The sequence below is a fragment of the Aulostomus chinensis genome, chromosome 4 (genome assembly GCF_037954235.1).
Source record: "Aulostomus chinensis isolate RoL2024-O1b breed Wild chromosome 4, RoL_Achi_v1.0, whole genome shotgun sequence".
NCBI classification, from domain to species: Eukaryota; Metazoa; Chordata; class Actinopteri; order Syngnathiformes; family Aulostomidae; genus Aulostomus; species Aulostomus chinensis.
Window position 1 is genome coordinate 31,104,416 of NC_141323.1, and position 14,159 is coordinate 31,118,574.

Sequence of the window (14,159 nt, forward strand, 5' to 3'; positions counted from 1 at the left end):
ACTTGGTCAATAACAAAAATTAGTCTGGTTATTATTCAGTTTCCAGTCAGTAGGGACACACACACACACACACACACACACACACACACACACACACACACACACACAGCCTGTCTTTGGTATAAAATGGTCTGTCACGTTCACGTTGGAAGATTTCTCTGACTCAATTGTGAATAAAGAGATTCTTCATCTGACACCTGAGTCTTGATCCACTGATTCCTCTGATCCACCTCTTTCTGCTCCAACAAGGCTGACATGGATCAGGTGGGTCCATGTCATCCAATCAGTAGGTTTCTCTTCTCAATTAATTTTCTTCATCCCAGTTTAGATTGATTCTTCTCAGCCTCATGAAGGAGCATCTGATCAGGTGTTTGACTGCTTGTTGGTTGTAATTCCATAGATTTTAATCTCAGATGTTATAGAATTAATAAGAACATCTTAAAGACCTTTGTCCAACACTTGAAACTCACCTGTCTGTGGAGGCCCAACTGGCCTTTGGTAGTGAGGTGGTGGATGCATGTGAATGAAATGAGGCTCGTGTTGGTGTGAGGAGCCACTAGAGGGAGACACCTGTCGTTCCTCCCAGCTGACAATGAGGCTTCACAGCTGCATTTGAAGCTGTCCTTTATGAGTCACAACTGTCTTGAGCTCAGGAGCCAAACTCACCGAAAAAATATGCAAGTGGCTTTGGACAAAAGCGTCTGCTCAATGAAATTGTAGGATTGTAGAATTCTATAAATGTATAATATAATTGTAGAAATGCTCTCTCTCACCACCCCCCAAAGTCTGTGCCAGGGTCTCTGGCCAGTGGTCAATGGCTCCTATCACCTGCCCAGGATGGATCAAGCTTGCTTGTCTTTGTAATTCTGCACTTATTAGAGACCTGGAAACAAAGGAATGCGGAAAAAGAGAAAATAGGACCTCACACAAATGGGCTTGTGACACAATTTTAAAGAATTGTGTCAATGTGAATCTTTTACAAATGTGTGTGTGAATGTGGTTGTTGTGGCCGAGTGGTGAAGGCGATGGACTAGAAATCCATTGGGGTCTCCCTGCTCAGGTTGGAGTCCTGCCAACAACGTTAAAGTGTTGATGTTCTGGAGGAGACAACATCTGATTTTTTTAGATCCACGAGTCAAAGGTTTTCTTTAAAGTGCTGCAGCAGCTGAGGATGAGGGAGAGACAGAATTTCAAACCATCTTCGTGAGGACATTTTGAAAAATGATGATATTTGCCACAGTTATTATTGACTTTGAACACTGCAGAAATATCCCCTCTCCAAAAACCCTCGTCTTCAACTTTGTACCCAAGTTGTCTCCTCATCAGGCACCACAGTGTCCAGGATGTTCAGTCAAAAAGTCATTAATGATTTTAAAAATGTCCATCAAACACAAAATAAGGCTTCAAATAGGTAAAATCACCATCTGTAGACTGGACCAATATGCTGATGTGATCCTTTGATTAGTTTAGGATCAGTCAGAGATCAAAGACTGAAGCAGGAGATCAATGCTCAGAACCCAGAGATCAAAGACAGAATTCAGACATCAGAGAAAGAATTCAGACATCAAACACATACCTGATGGAGGCTCCACCCCCCCCCCCCAGACAGTTTCCATGTAAGTCGTAAGTTTTATTTTTAAAGCGCCAAATCACAACAAGTGTTATCTTCTTTTTATTCTTTTTATTAAAGATTGAAGCTCCATACAAGACAGTTTGTAGACAAGAACATCACAGCCTGGGAAGCTTTCACTTCTTTTGATGGACAGCTTTGATTTCAGGTTCTACCTCTGTAAAATTGAAAGTAAAGTAAATGAAGCACCTGTGAAGGTAAAACTGATGATGTCATGACTTGTTCAGTCCTCCAACGTTAAAGTCCAACAAGCTTTTGATTGTCTCTGATTCTCTGTGGCAAAATCCAACAAGAGGAAACAGAAAATCTTGAGGTTGTCTCACTTTTTTTTTTTAAAGAAACTCTGCATAGGACAGTGATAGGATGCTTGTTTCCTTGGATGAAAAAGTCTGGTACTCTCATCTTCTTAAACATTTACTTGTTCAATCAGGACAAGAGAATCTGAGCTTGGATGTCATTTTGTAGTAAAAGGTGAATTAAACTTGTAAACATCAGCTGGTGTTCACTCTGATGATGTGTCGATGGTCTGTATTCTGCCTTCTGTAGCACGATGCTGCTGGGAAGAAGCCTGATTATGTCAGAGTTGTGTTCAGTGGCTCCTGCTGGGTCCATTTCTGACAAATAGGCTCCAAAGAGTTCAGCTGTTTAAAAGCTCAGGGTTGCTGTCAGCAGACGAGGTGGCCGAGTGGTTAAGGCGATGGACTGCTAATCCATTGTGCTCTGCACGCATGGGTTCGAATCCCATCCTCGTCGTGAGCGACTCTGGTTTCTACTCCAACATTATGGAATTACTGTGAGGCTTTTAACTGACACAGATACCAGTTGAGTCAACTTCCCTTTCACAACCTGACCAAAACAACTCTGACACCCAGAGCTCACATATGTCAATCACCTCTGTAGAAGGTCCCGCCCCCACAGAGCTATAAATCCTCCCATCAGTGAAGAAAACTGAAGACGCCTCTTGGATGAGAGCTGAAGCGTCTTCAAGAAACCTGAAACAGTCCACTTGGTACATTTAAATAATTCTACAATTTCTTTCAGCTTTTGTCCAAAGCCACGTGCATGTATCACATGTATATAATATATATGTGATACTCTTTCATCTACTCATGAACCAAAAATGCAGTCTAATACCAGTAAATTTGTGCAGAAAAATTTCATTTGTGCTGCTTCTTTTATTTATTTGTTTATTTAGTATTTTTTAATGTATTTTCTTTCAATTCACATTTTGTCCATTAACTTCATAATCACTCTTCACAGTCGCCATCTCATCACATGACTAAAGTTTGGGTTCTGTATTGGTGCTAAAATATCCTTCCATGCCCCTCACTAGTTTGCACACAGAAAAGCATATTTTACTGGTTTCAAATCTCTTAGCGTGTTCTCTCACTTAAACCAGCTGTGGCAGCTTTCATTGTGTGATTGATTTTAAAATATAAATATGGAACAGAACCATTGGAATAAGATGTCAGGACATTTGAAGGAATGTAAATCTCCTGTTGAAATGTTGCAGTGTGCAGCTGAGGCTCTCTGGCAGTGGCACAAGGAGCCACAATGGCAGAACCTGGACCCTCCTGGAGGAGAACCACAGGTGAGGGCCTTCTTGGCTCCAGATTGATGGAAATCAAGTGTCTGAGGCTGTTAGCAGCCATGAAGTTGATCTGGTTGGGCACTGGTATTTTTTCTTTCTGCAGCTCAGGAGTGATTCAGGAGAAGAGTTTCAGAACAGCCAAGATTGGGGACTGAAATTTTCAAATTTCCCCTGGAACCAGACAACCTTGGGAGGTAAAACCTCACATCATAGCCACTCAGATGCAGCAGCAGAAAGAAGCTGTCATCTACCCTGACAGTCAGGGCATCAAGTCAAGAAAACATCAACCATCTTGTAGTTCCAAACCTTCACCTGTCAGATTCAGCTACTTCTTGTTGTGGGACTTTAAATTTGAACACAATGGAATTTGGACAAGGAGTTTTCCTTCAAGTCCAAACATCATCGTCCAGCCTCCAACCAGAGGTCCATCAGTTATCATGGGAGCCACATGTGGAGTCTGGATTCTTTTCTAGAATGTGACGGCAATGACAGTCCTGCCAAGTGACATCACTGACATGAATGGATGACTTCAGTCACATGACAGGATGACTTCAGTCACATGACTGGATGACTTCAGTCACATGACTGGATGATAATGTAGATGCCAATGTAGAGGTTGGGGAAATAGTCTCTGAGAATCCAGCTTGAACCAAAGCCCTCCTTGTTCTTCAAAAACCCAAACAGCGACCATCAGTCTCCCTCCAATCCTGTACTTGGGTTCAATGTTGCTGTTCCATTTTGCAGCAGTAGGTGTCGCTGTGATACCAGGTTCAGTTCAAGAGTCCCAACTCCAGCTCATGTTGGTGACCTCAGTGGCAGGGTAAAATGGCGCTTCAGTGGATCATGTGGATCAACTCATGTCTGTCCTCACTGCTCCACAGGTCTGTCAAATGTTCTGTAAAATAGTTTGACCACAGCAGAGATGCTAGATTAGGAGTTGATGGGAGTTGTTGCAGATACCAGTGTCCAAAGTCCAGCTTGAACCCAGTTTGTGCCACTTATTTGTCAAGCTAGCAGAGATTCTTTTTGACAAGAATTTTTCCTTTGTTTTAGTTATCATCAGTCATCGAAGACTGGATTCAGTTAAATTCCCATCTTAGCCTTTTAGTTTAGAAAAGTTTTAGTTTAAATTTAGTCTTTTGTCTTAAGTTTTAGTCTCATTTTAGTCTGAAGCAATGTTTCATTTTCCTGAGATGTTGCAAAGGGATATGTGATGTTCTATAAAACTCCATACAAAGCAAACATGAAACTGTCATTTAAACTGAGATTGAAGCACATTGCTCTTGTCAATAAGGATCATGATCATAATAATGAAACGTCAGAAGCCTGTTAGAAAAAGTGCAAGTTCTTGTTTATTTTCTGTATTTGACTGAGAAGCCACAAGAGTAAAGCTCCAGCTGCGGGATGGCGGGCCTTCATGTGTCTTTTCAAACTGGTCGTGTTTTTTCCACTAATCTAAGATCCACAACGCTCCCCATCCTTGTCAGGAACAACACACTCCGTCTTCTTTTCAGCAGGATGATAACAGAAATGCGTCCATAAATCCGCTCGTCTTTTTCTTCCAACTTTCCACGCTGCCGCCACAGGTGAAGGTCTGCTGCTCGTCTACACAGCGTCTCTGCAACGTGCACTGAAACACCGCGGAGGGCGGGGCGGGTGTGGGGTCGGGGCCCGCCAATCAAAAAGTCGGACTGAGAGTTCAAATTTATTTTGAGATGATTTATTGGTTCAAAAGAAAAGAAATCAAGGCATTCAGGATGGTTGTAACCCTGAGAGTCCGACCGGCCGCCGTCATCCTTTTCATCACGTTTTTACTCGTCAGCTTATAGTGAACAGCGATTTTGTTTTAATGTTCGTTGTCAGTACTATTAGTATAGTATAGTCCATCCACTGTCATCTTCCACTTATTCCTACACATTAAGGGTAGCGGGGGGGCTGGAGCCTATCCCAGCATCAACGGGCGAGAGGCGGGGTTCACCCTGGACAGGTCGCCAGTCCATCGCAGGGCCAACATAGAGAGACCTTTTTTTAGTCAGTAAACCCTCGATTTCAGTTAAAAAAATGATAAAATGAACCTCAAGAAAATCATAGAAATAAACAAAAGGTTGTTGTGTTTCCTGACCATTACTGAGGGGTGTTAGAACACATCTCTGACATGGATTGGTTTGATTTATTATTCATTTTAATATTATTAACTATTGTAACATCCATGGTGTTATGGGTCAGTTTCGACCCTCATATATTGACCTCAACAAAAAGGAAAAAAAGTCTCTTTTTCAGCAAATGAACTTTAATACAAACACAAAATGAAAAGCAGAACAGGCCAGAACCCAAAATATGGATTTGCAAGGTCAAACAAACAACAACCAGTCAAGCAAATCAAACCAACAGAAACCAACTACTGGTTCAAAACCAGTAAAAAACAAAAACAGAGGAAAAGTCTCTGTGTGTAAGAACATGCATGTGTATGTGTGTGTGTTTAGATGCGTGTGTGTCAAAACCTGACACACTTTTTTTTGGACAACATGAGCCAACAGTGGTGGTGTCTGTAAAAGAGGTGGGGCTCGGTCCTTCACCTGCAAGATTTCAGCAGGCAGCTCAGGTCTAGTTTTCTTCACTGTGCCACCATGAAAAGTTTCCTCCTGAGAAGTCCTTGTCCAAGGTCATAGCTGGTAAAAGAATTGTCACCAGTGACATTGGGACCCTGCAGGGGGGGGGGGGGCCCTGGGCTCTGGTGCCGGGGATTCGCGCCGGTCCCCCGGTGGGGTCCTGTGGTGGGGTCCTGCTGTGGGGGGGCTGTGGTCGCCAGGTCACCGGGCACTGGCGGGGCGTGCTGGGGCCTGCCCTGGCGGCTGGGGCATATTTGCCCCCAGACGATGGGAGGAGGGTGGGGAAGGAAGGTTAGGTGGGGTTTGACTGGGAGGGGGGTCGGGGGGGAGGGGGAGGGGGGTCGGGAGGGAGGGAGGTAAGGGGCTGGAGAGTGAGGTAGAGGTGGATTGCTTGGCGCCTGGGACTTGCTGGCCTGGGGCCCTGCCGCTCCCCCGGGGGGGGGGGGGGGGGGTCGCACCCACATTTGGGAGGGGTTTGCTAACCTCGGCCCATCCTCGGGCGGGCTGGGCCCTGGCGCGGTGTCCTGGACTGCCGCCACTCCGGACAAAGGGAGGATGCTGGGGGACGTCTGAGGGATGGGGGCTGACCTCCTTGATGCTGATCGAACTGGGGGCACTGACCATGGGCTGCTGGCTGGGGGTTCTGCTGTGCACTGGGGGCCTGGGCCCTCCCTGCCCTTGCACTGCACGGTGGTGGGCCTTCTGCCCAGATCTCCGGACAGTGCCCCTTGGTGCTCCAATCTGACCCCTGGACCAGGGAGGCTAGACTCCCTTTCGGCTGGTTGCAGTGGTGACGGGGTGGTCAGCGGGGCCAGTCTGGAAGTTGGCCCCCTGCAGGTCTGGCCCATTCCTCAGCTCCTCTCATTGCCTCTCTGTCCCATCACATCACATCTTATGTATCACTAGGCCTTGAGGGGCTGGACCCCCCAATTTTAATCACATCGTAGACATTTAGGGCTTGGGGGAGTGCATGAGGATGTACTGGGAAACTCTGCCGTCTGCAACCGGCGGGGCTCCCATGCCCTGGGTGCCTCCGCCAATTTTAACTACATTCTAGTCATCCACATCATCACATCTACATTCCCATGCACAACACGCACCCTGCACCATGTTGGGATGGGGGGGCAACTGGGGCAGGGAGTGGGTCCAGTGCTGCCTCCTTTGCTAACTGCACCATTGCAGGCCTGGGGGCCTGGCCGGGGCTCTTTGGGGGGGGTGGTCCTCTGTTCGGAGGCGGTGGGCCTGGTCGTTGTGGTGGGCTGTGGCTGCCCCGCCTGGGTGTGGGGTGTGGATGGGTGTCGGCCTCGCCGCTGGTGGACCTCTTGGGGGGCTCTGGTCGGGTCTCGGGCCAGAGGGGCCCTGTGCCCCTGGGCTCTGCTCATGCTGTGTGTGTGTGTGGGGGGGGTGCCCGGCGGGAACAGGGTCATCTCTGCCCCGTCTCTCTGTGGGTTGCTTCTGAGTGGGGGTTGCTGCTCCTATGCTTTCCTATGGGTCCTGGCATGGGTTGGGCCTGTGGCTGTTTCCTGGGGAAGGGGTGGCCGGGGGCTCCCCATGTTCTGGGGGTTTCTGGGTGCTCTGGTGACCTGGTCCTGACCTACCTGCTATCCTGGACTGGGGGTGTGAATGTCCTGGCCCCTCACATCAGCTACAGCCAGCTACGCACAGCATCCAAGACAAACCGTAGCACACACACATACACATACACACGCGTATACACACGCGTATACACACGCGTATACACACGCGTATACACACATACATGCATGGAGCGCACAACTGACCCATAAACACACACTCAGAAATTTATCTTAAAATTATATTAAACCAAATGGTAAGCCTGCACCGGAAATTCTGCAACCAATGTTTTTTCTTTCTTTTTCTTTTGTTGTTGTTACTTTTTCTTTGTTTGTTTATTTGGTTTTTGTTTGTTTGTTTGTTTTGTGTTTTTTATTGTTGTTTTCTGCTATTGCTGTTGTTGTTTTTGTCTCCCCCCTCCCCCTTATCTTCGCTGTCCTGTCCCTGTTCTCTCTTCCTGTCCACTCCTGAGCCTCAGTCCGGTAGCTTTATCAATGAACCAACACCATTCCTAATAAAATTAAACATAAATGGCGATAGGAGGAGTTTATCAGATTCCTCCTATGCAGAATAAAACTGCTTCAGTACAACAAGGCACCAGGAACACTGATGCTGCTTGCCTCAGCTACTGAACAGGACAGGTTAAAAAAAAAATTGAAAATAAAAAATAAACAGTATTATTTCCACCTCATACTCCTGCATATATTCAAGTGAACAGGGAACACAAATTCATGCTCAACATCTCCTGTGTATTCATCCACAGTCACTGAACAACAACCAAACCAAACAAAAGGGGGTTTGCTAGCGTGGCGTGCTGAGGTAGAAAGGAGCTGTACAAATTGAGTCCTTTTACCATTTCTTTCCTGGGTGCTTCTAGCGGCGCTGTCGTCACTTCCTGTGACCGCGGGAGGAAAGGGGTCCCCCTTCAGAGTAAGTTTTATATCATTATGTTACTTCCTCTTCAACATGCCTTTCACAGACCAACTCACTAACTAGCAAATTGAGGTAGTGTGGCCGAGCGGTTTAAGGGGCTGGATTAAGGCTCCAGTGTCTGAGGAGGTGTGAGTTCAAATCCCACCACTGCCATCATATCCCAGGTTACTGGAGAGGTGTGGCAGGTCTCTTACAGCCTCTCTGTGGGGGAGGTGTTGGCTGCTATATTCACTTGTGGGAAGAAAATGTCCTGAACTGGAAGAGTTGTCTTCATCTTGAACTCTCCAAAACAACAATGTGCAGTAATGCTGAGCTACCTTCAAGCCAACAACATGGGCACATCCTCCCAATTTATGTAACACTGCCAGTGACCTCTGCTTCAGTGTAACGGTGACTCTCCAAACTGAAGCTGATCCAGGAGGAGACATGGAGCAGACAGGCTCTCTGATTTAATGCTGCTGTCTGTTGAGAGGAACATCCCAGTTGACTCAAACAAGGCTGCTGATGTCTTCAAACCCAGGACCAGAAGAAGAATCCTCCTCTGAGTCCACAGACCTGAGCATCGCTGCTCTGACTACCACGTTACCTCCTGGTTATCAGTGTGAAGTCAATGGTGAGGTAGTCAGTTGTTCCTGGTGTTTTATTCCAGAGGCCTGGTAGTTAAACACTGAATTCAATAATTTCAATTCTTTACTTGAAGTTTCACTGTTTCATTCAAAATGGATGACAACTTCTTGCATGTTGGTGCCCCATCACACACAACAGGTGCACTTGTACTCTTTTCACCTCTGACCCACAAACATTCATAGTCTTCCAGTGAACGTCCAATTATCTTCTGAAATCAGTGATGAATCTTTACCTGCTGAGACTCATTATCTCTGACTGTGACTAGCATGTGCTAGCAGAATACAGCAGTCCTTCTTCATTATCTGTCTTTGTCTCTGACCAGCTCTCCTGCTCTCTTTCCTCCTACCAGTCAAAGCAGACATCTTCACCTACTGATCTTGGATCTGCTGCCTGTTCCTGCCTGGTAAAAGAAGGAACCAGCACCTGGTTCTACAGGCTGAATTAACTCCAGGACGTTGGCCAGCCGTGTCAGTTGAAACCTTATTTGTCCAAATGGAGAAAAAATAAGTCTGATTGTTAATGAAAGATGTCATCATGGCTTTGAAACTGTGGTTGGGGACAAACCAACAAGAGCACATTCATGGAAGAATAGCAATAAAAACAGGAAGTGTTAGTTAGCAAGAACTCACCAGTCTTTCACTATCATATTTGAGTCTAGTGGAACAAAATGGCTGCTGCTGACTGTGCTGCCTGGTGGTGGATCACTCTTCACCATCCTCACAGGCCTTGATGGAACCAAAAAGGCGACTTCCTGGAGAAGATCTTCTAGGGGGTCCAGGTTAAAGCTGTGCCCCAGCTGGCACCAGGATCTGACCCAGGTCCTGCATGTGAGATACTGTCAGTTCTGTTCTGCCCTGCTCACAACCACAGGCTGGTGTTGAGGCCTGCAGCAACCAGGGCCCCAGTCACCAAGTGTATAAAGGCTTGTCATTGTGGCAGTGGGAGGAGTCAAAATGAAGACAGACCAATGTGAGCAGGACGTTACTGAAAAGTAAGAAGAACTTGACCATGTTTCCTACAGTACCCAGGAGGCTTGATAGTTGTTGAAGGAAGCTCCAAAAGCAAGAATTAGCCCCGCTCTCCTGCTCACTTTCCCCCCAACCGGTCAAAGCAGAAGGCCGTCCCCATTGAGCCTGGATCTGCTCGATGTTCCTGCCTGTTAAAAGGAAGGTTTTTGTCACCACTGTTGCAGGATGTGCTTGCTGATGGAGAATTGTTGGGTGTAGATTCATTGAAGGAGTTTGGTACTGGACCTGCTCTACCTGTAAAGTGTCATGAGATAAGTTTTGTTGTGATTTGGTGCAAAATAAATAAAATTAACTTGACCAGTGTTATTTGTGGTCTTTTGTTAATTGCATGGCACATGAAATTATTTTTGGTCACTTTTCTAGTGACAGTCTCACAGTGGCAAGACAAGAACACTTTTACTTTTGATGATGACAGTTTGTTCAACACTAAACTTAATCCAGTACCATGTTGTCAAACACTGGAACATCCACAGCACCTGAACAGGGACTTGAACCCTGGACCCTGAGATTAAAAGTCTGATGCTCTACCGTCTGAGCTACTCAGGTTCTTTCTGCAGCACTTAGACAGGAAAAGAAACACCTGTGAAGGTCAAACTGCTGCTTTCTTGACTTGTTCAATCCTCCATGTTAAAGTCCACCAGGCTTTTGATTGGCTCTGATTCTCTGTGGCAAAATCCAACAAGAGGCTCCAAAAATGTCTTGAATGTCATAAGAATACACAGGACAAGATGTTAGTTTCCTTCATGTCTGCAGTTCCTCCACTGGAAAGTAAAGTCAACGCTGTTCCTCTGCTGAAACCTGGGATTGGACCAAGGACCTTTAGATCTTCAGTCTAACGCTCTCCCACCTGAGCTGTTTCTGCTCTGAGTGAGGGCCCTGCTTCTCTCATTTTATAATCTCTTCCACTCTCACTAGAACTAAGAGAGGATTTGAGCTTCTGAAGTCATGACACATTGAACAGTTCTACAGGACCATTTTTGATGAATGTCTGAATCACACAAGCCTTTTTTGTTTGTCTTCTTCCCAGATGCCTCAACATTGTGTGAGCCAATAATTCCACATCTGTACCAGACACACCTCTTGTTGGTGGGTTTTCTGGATCTTTCTGTTCTAACAGTGTCTTTTGTCTTAATTATGCCACTTTCACATGATACAAACACAAAATGAAAAGCAGAACAAGCCAGAACCCAAAATATGGATTTGCAAGGTCAAACAAACAACAACCAGTCAAGCAAATCAAACCAACAGAAACCAACTACTGGTTCCAAAACCAGTAAAAAACAAAAACAGAGGAAAAGGCTCTGTGTGCAAGAACATGCATGTGTATGTGTGTGTGTTCAGATTCGTGTGTGTCAAAAACTGACAACATGAGCCAACAGTGGTGGTGTCTGTCAAAGAGTTGGAGCTCTGTCCTTCACCTGCAAGATTTCAGCAAGCAGCTCAGGTCCAGTTTTCTTCACTGTGCCACCATGTTAAGTTTCCTCCTGAGAAGTTCTTGTCCAAGGTCATAGCTGGTAAAAGAATTGTCACAGTGATACTGGGACCCTGCAGTCCAGTCGTCATATCCAGGACCACACTGGACATGGCCGTCTTTGTTTGTTTTGTTGTTGTGCAATGTGAGAGAACGTGACAGACCATTTTATACCAAAGACAGGCTCTGTGTGTGTGTGTGTGTGTGTGTGTGTGTGTGTAACCATGTTAAATTCTTTTAAATAAATATATTTCAACCTGCTATTATTTGTATGCTGTGTGATTTATGAAACCCAAGACTAACTAAGGTGTACATACTGCAACCTAAAGTATGGTAATGAGGAGAATGATGAAAAATCCACAAGGTGATCAGAAAATAATAAATGTATTCAGGAAAACAAAATCATCTCTGAACATGTGTGATTGAAATATGTCAGTGGGACTGGCAGAATCTGGCTTTACCACAAAGTGTCTCATCAAGAGATCTGTCACATGCATCTGCTGTGGAGGGTCAATCTGTCTGTCCACATTCAGATCATTGATGCAACAACTGTGCTATGATCAAACTACTCAGGATGAAACAGACCAATGTTGACATCAAGTAGCAACTCAGCAGCTGATCAACAGGGTCCTAAGCACCAGTAGAACCTGCTCATCCTCCCTGGGTGGGCTCGAACCACCAGCCTCTCGGTTAACATCCGAGCGCACTGACCGATTGAGCCACAGAGACTCTGAGTCTCCTGCTTTTCATGAAGAGTTTTCAGGCTAATTTCAGAGTGTGAGGTCCACACTGCACATTTGAGGGAACATGAAGGACAGATGAGAGTCTGACTGTCATGGTGAAAGCCTTCAGCACTAGAACTGAAACAGCCCCCACCATCTTAACCCCCCCCAGACCAAACATCATCATCCAGCCTCCAACCAGAGGTCCATCAGTTATCATGGGAGCCACGTGTGGAGTCTGGATCCTTTTAGAAAGTGACGGCAATGACAGTCCTGCCAAGTGACATCACTGACATGAATGGATGACTTCAGTGCATCCAATTACCAAGTGCACTGCAGCAGTCCTTGTTGCTGTCTGCTGTTGTGTCACAGCAAAGTCTTTGGTGCTGGGATGAGGTCATGGAGACGATCTGGGAGCAGTCCTGATGTCAAATGGACAAAATGTGTCAACATGAAATAAAATTGGAAACCTATTTGAAGCCTTATTTTGTGTTTGATGGACATTTTTTTTTAAATCTCTAATGACTTGTTTTAACTGAACCTACTGGATCCTGTGGTGCCTGATGAGGAGACAACTTGCAACTCTCTTCTGGGAGGCCTCCCTGCATGCTCATTCAAGCCTCTGCAGATGATCCAGAATGCAGCAGCACGCCTGGTGCTTCCAGCCCAGCGCTGCTCCAAATCTCTAGCCAGACTCTTCTCTTCTGTTGTTCCCAAATGGTGGAACAAACTACCGAACTCTGTGTGTTCTGCTGAGTCCCTTTCTACTTTTAAGAGACAATTGAAGACTCAATTGTTCAGAGAGCACCGAGGCACTTGACCTGACTCTTCTCCTCTTTGTGCTGTGGGGTAGAATAAGTCAGAGGGTCCAAGACCCAGCACTTAGTGATTATGTAGCACTAACTGTGTTGTGTGATGTTGTATGTCTGTCAAAAAAAAGAAAAAAAAAAAAAGGGAGGGGGGGGCGACACTTCTTCTGCCACTAGATGGCGGTAGCTGTGACCAAATCACAACTGAAGCACTTTTGCGCTTCCTATGGACTTTTCCTTAATTAAGTCTAAATTCTTACTTGTGTTGTACGTCACTTTGGACAAAAGCGTCTGCTAAATGAAATTGTAGAATTGTAGAATTGTAGAACTTGGGTACAAAGTTGAAGAGGAGGGTTTTTGGAGGGGAGGGGATTTTTTTTCCAGTGTTGTAAATCAAAGTAACTACAACTACATGCTAGAATTTCTCAAAATGTCCTAAGATGGATTCCAAACCAAATCAGCTGTCACAAGGGAAAGTCTGCATGTAAACACACACACACACACACACACACACACACACACACCAACTGACATTCCCAGGGACTAAACCAAACCAATTCCTACGTAACCCAAAGCTCCACCTCAGTTCCAGATGAAACTGGTTGAACATGGAACCGTCCCACTTGGAACATTTCCATCAACTTCACCACCACTGGAGTATCAACAAAGATTTTGGTCAACACCAGAATGGTTGAGACAAGACAACATGCTACCAATCCTCTCTCTCTCCCTCATCATCAGCTGCTACAGCCCTTGAAAGAAAACCTTTGACACATGGACCTACAGTAGGAGCGGATGTTGTCTCCCCTGGAACAGCAATTTAACGTTGTTGGCAGGACTCGAACCTGCGCGGGGAGACCCCAATGGATTTCTAGTCCATCGCCTTAACCACTCGGCCACAACAACTACACTCCCACACACATGAGTAGAGGACTGATATTCAACAATTTATCTTCATCAAAGCACAGTAGATTTTTTTTATCTTCTCACAAACACAAACTATTTGTGTGTGTGTGTGTGTGTTGTTTACCAGCAAGCTGAAAACTGTTGTGGTTTTTGACAATTCTATTGTTTCTGAATGAAAATTATGTGAAGGGACTTCCGGTGACGCCATGATGTAGAAGACACGAGGGAGAATTGCTCCGAGAGAAAACTTATGTAAAA

At 45.6% G+C, this 14,159-nt stretch overlaps 2 non-coding genes across 2 annotated transcripts; one reads left to right on the plus strand and one right to left on the minus strand.

Annotated features, from left to right (window-relative positions):
* Nucleotides 1-2,301: 2,301 nt before the first annotated feature.
* Nucleotides 2,302-2,383, plus strand: trnas-gcu (transfer RNA serine (anticodon GCU)). The gene has a single exon. It is a non-coding gene; the product is annotated as a tRNA-Ser (tRNA).
* An 11,436-nt stretch (nt 2,384-13,819) lies between these two features.
* On the minus strand, nt 13,820-13,901 carry trnas-aga (transfer RNA serine (anticodon AGA)). Its single transcript has one exon. It is a non-coding gene; the product is annotated as a tRNA-Ser (tRNA).
* Between the last annotated feature and the right edge of the window lie 258 nt (nt 13,902-14,159).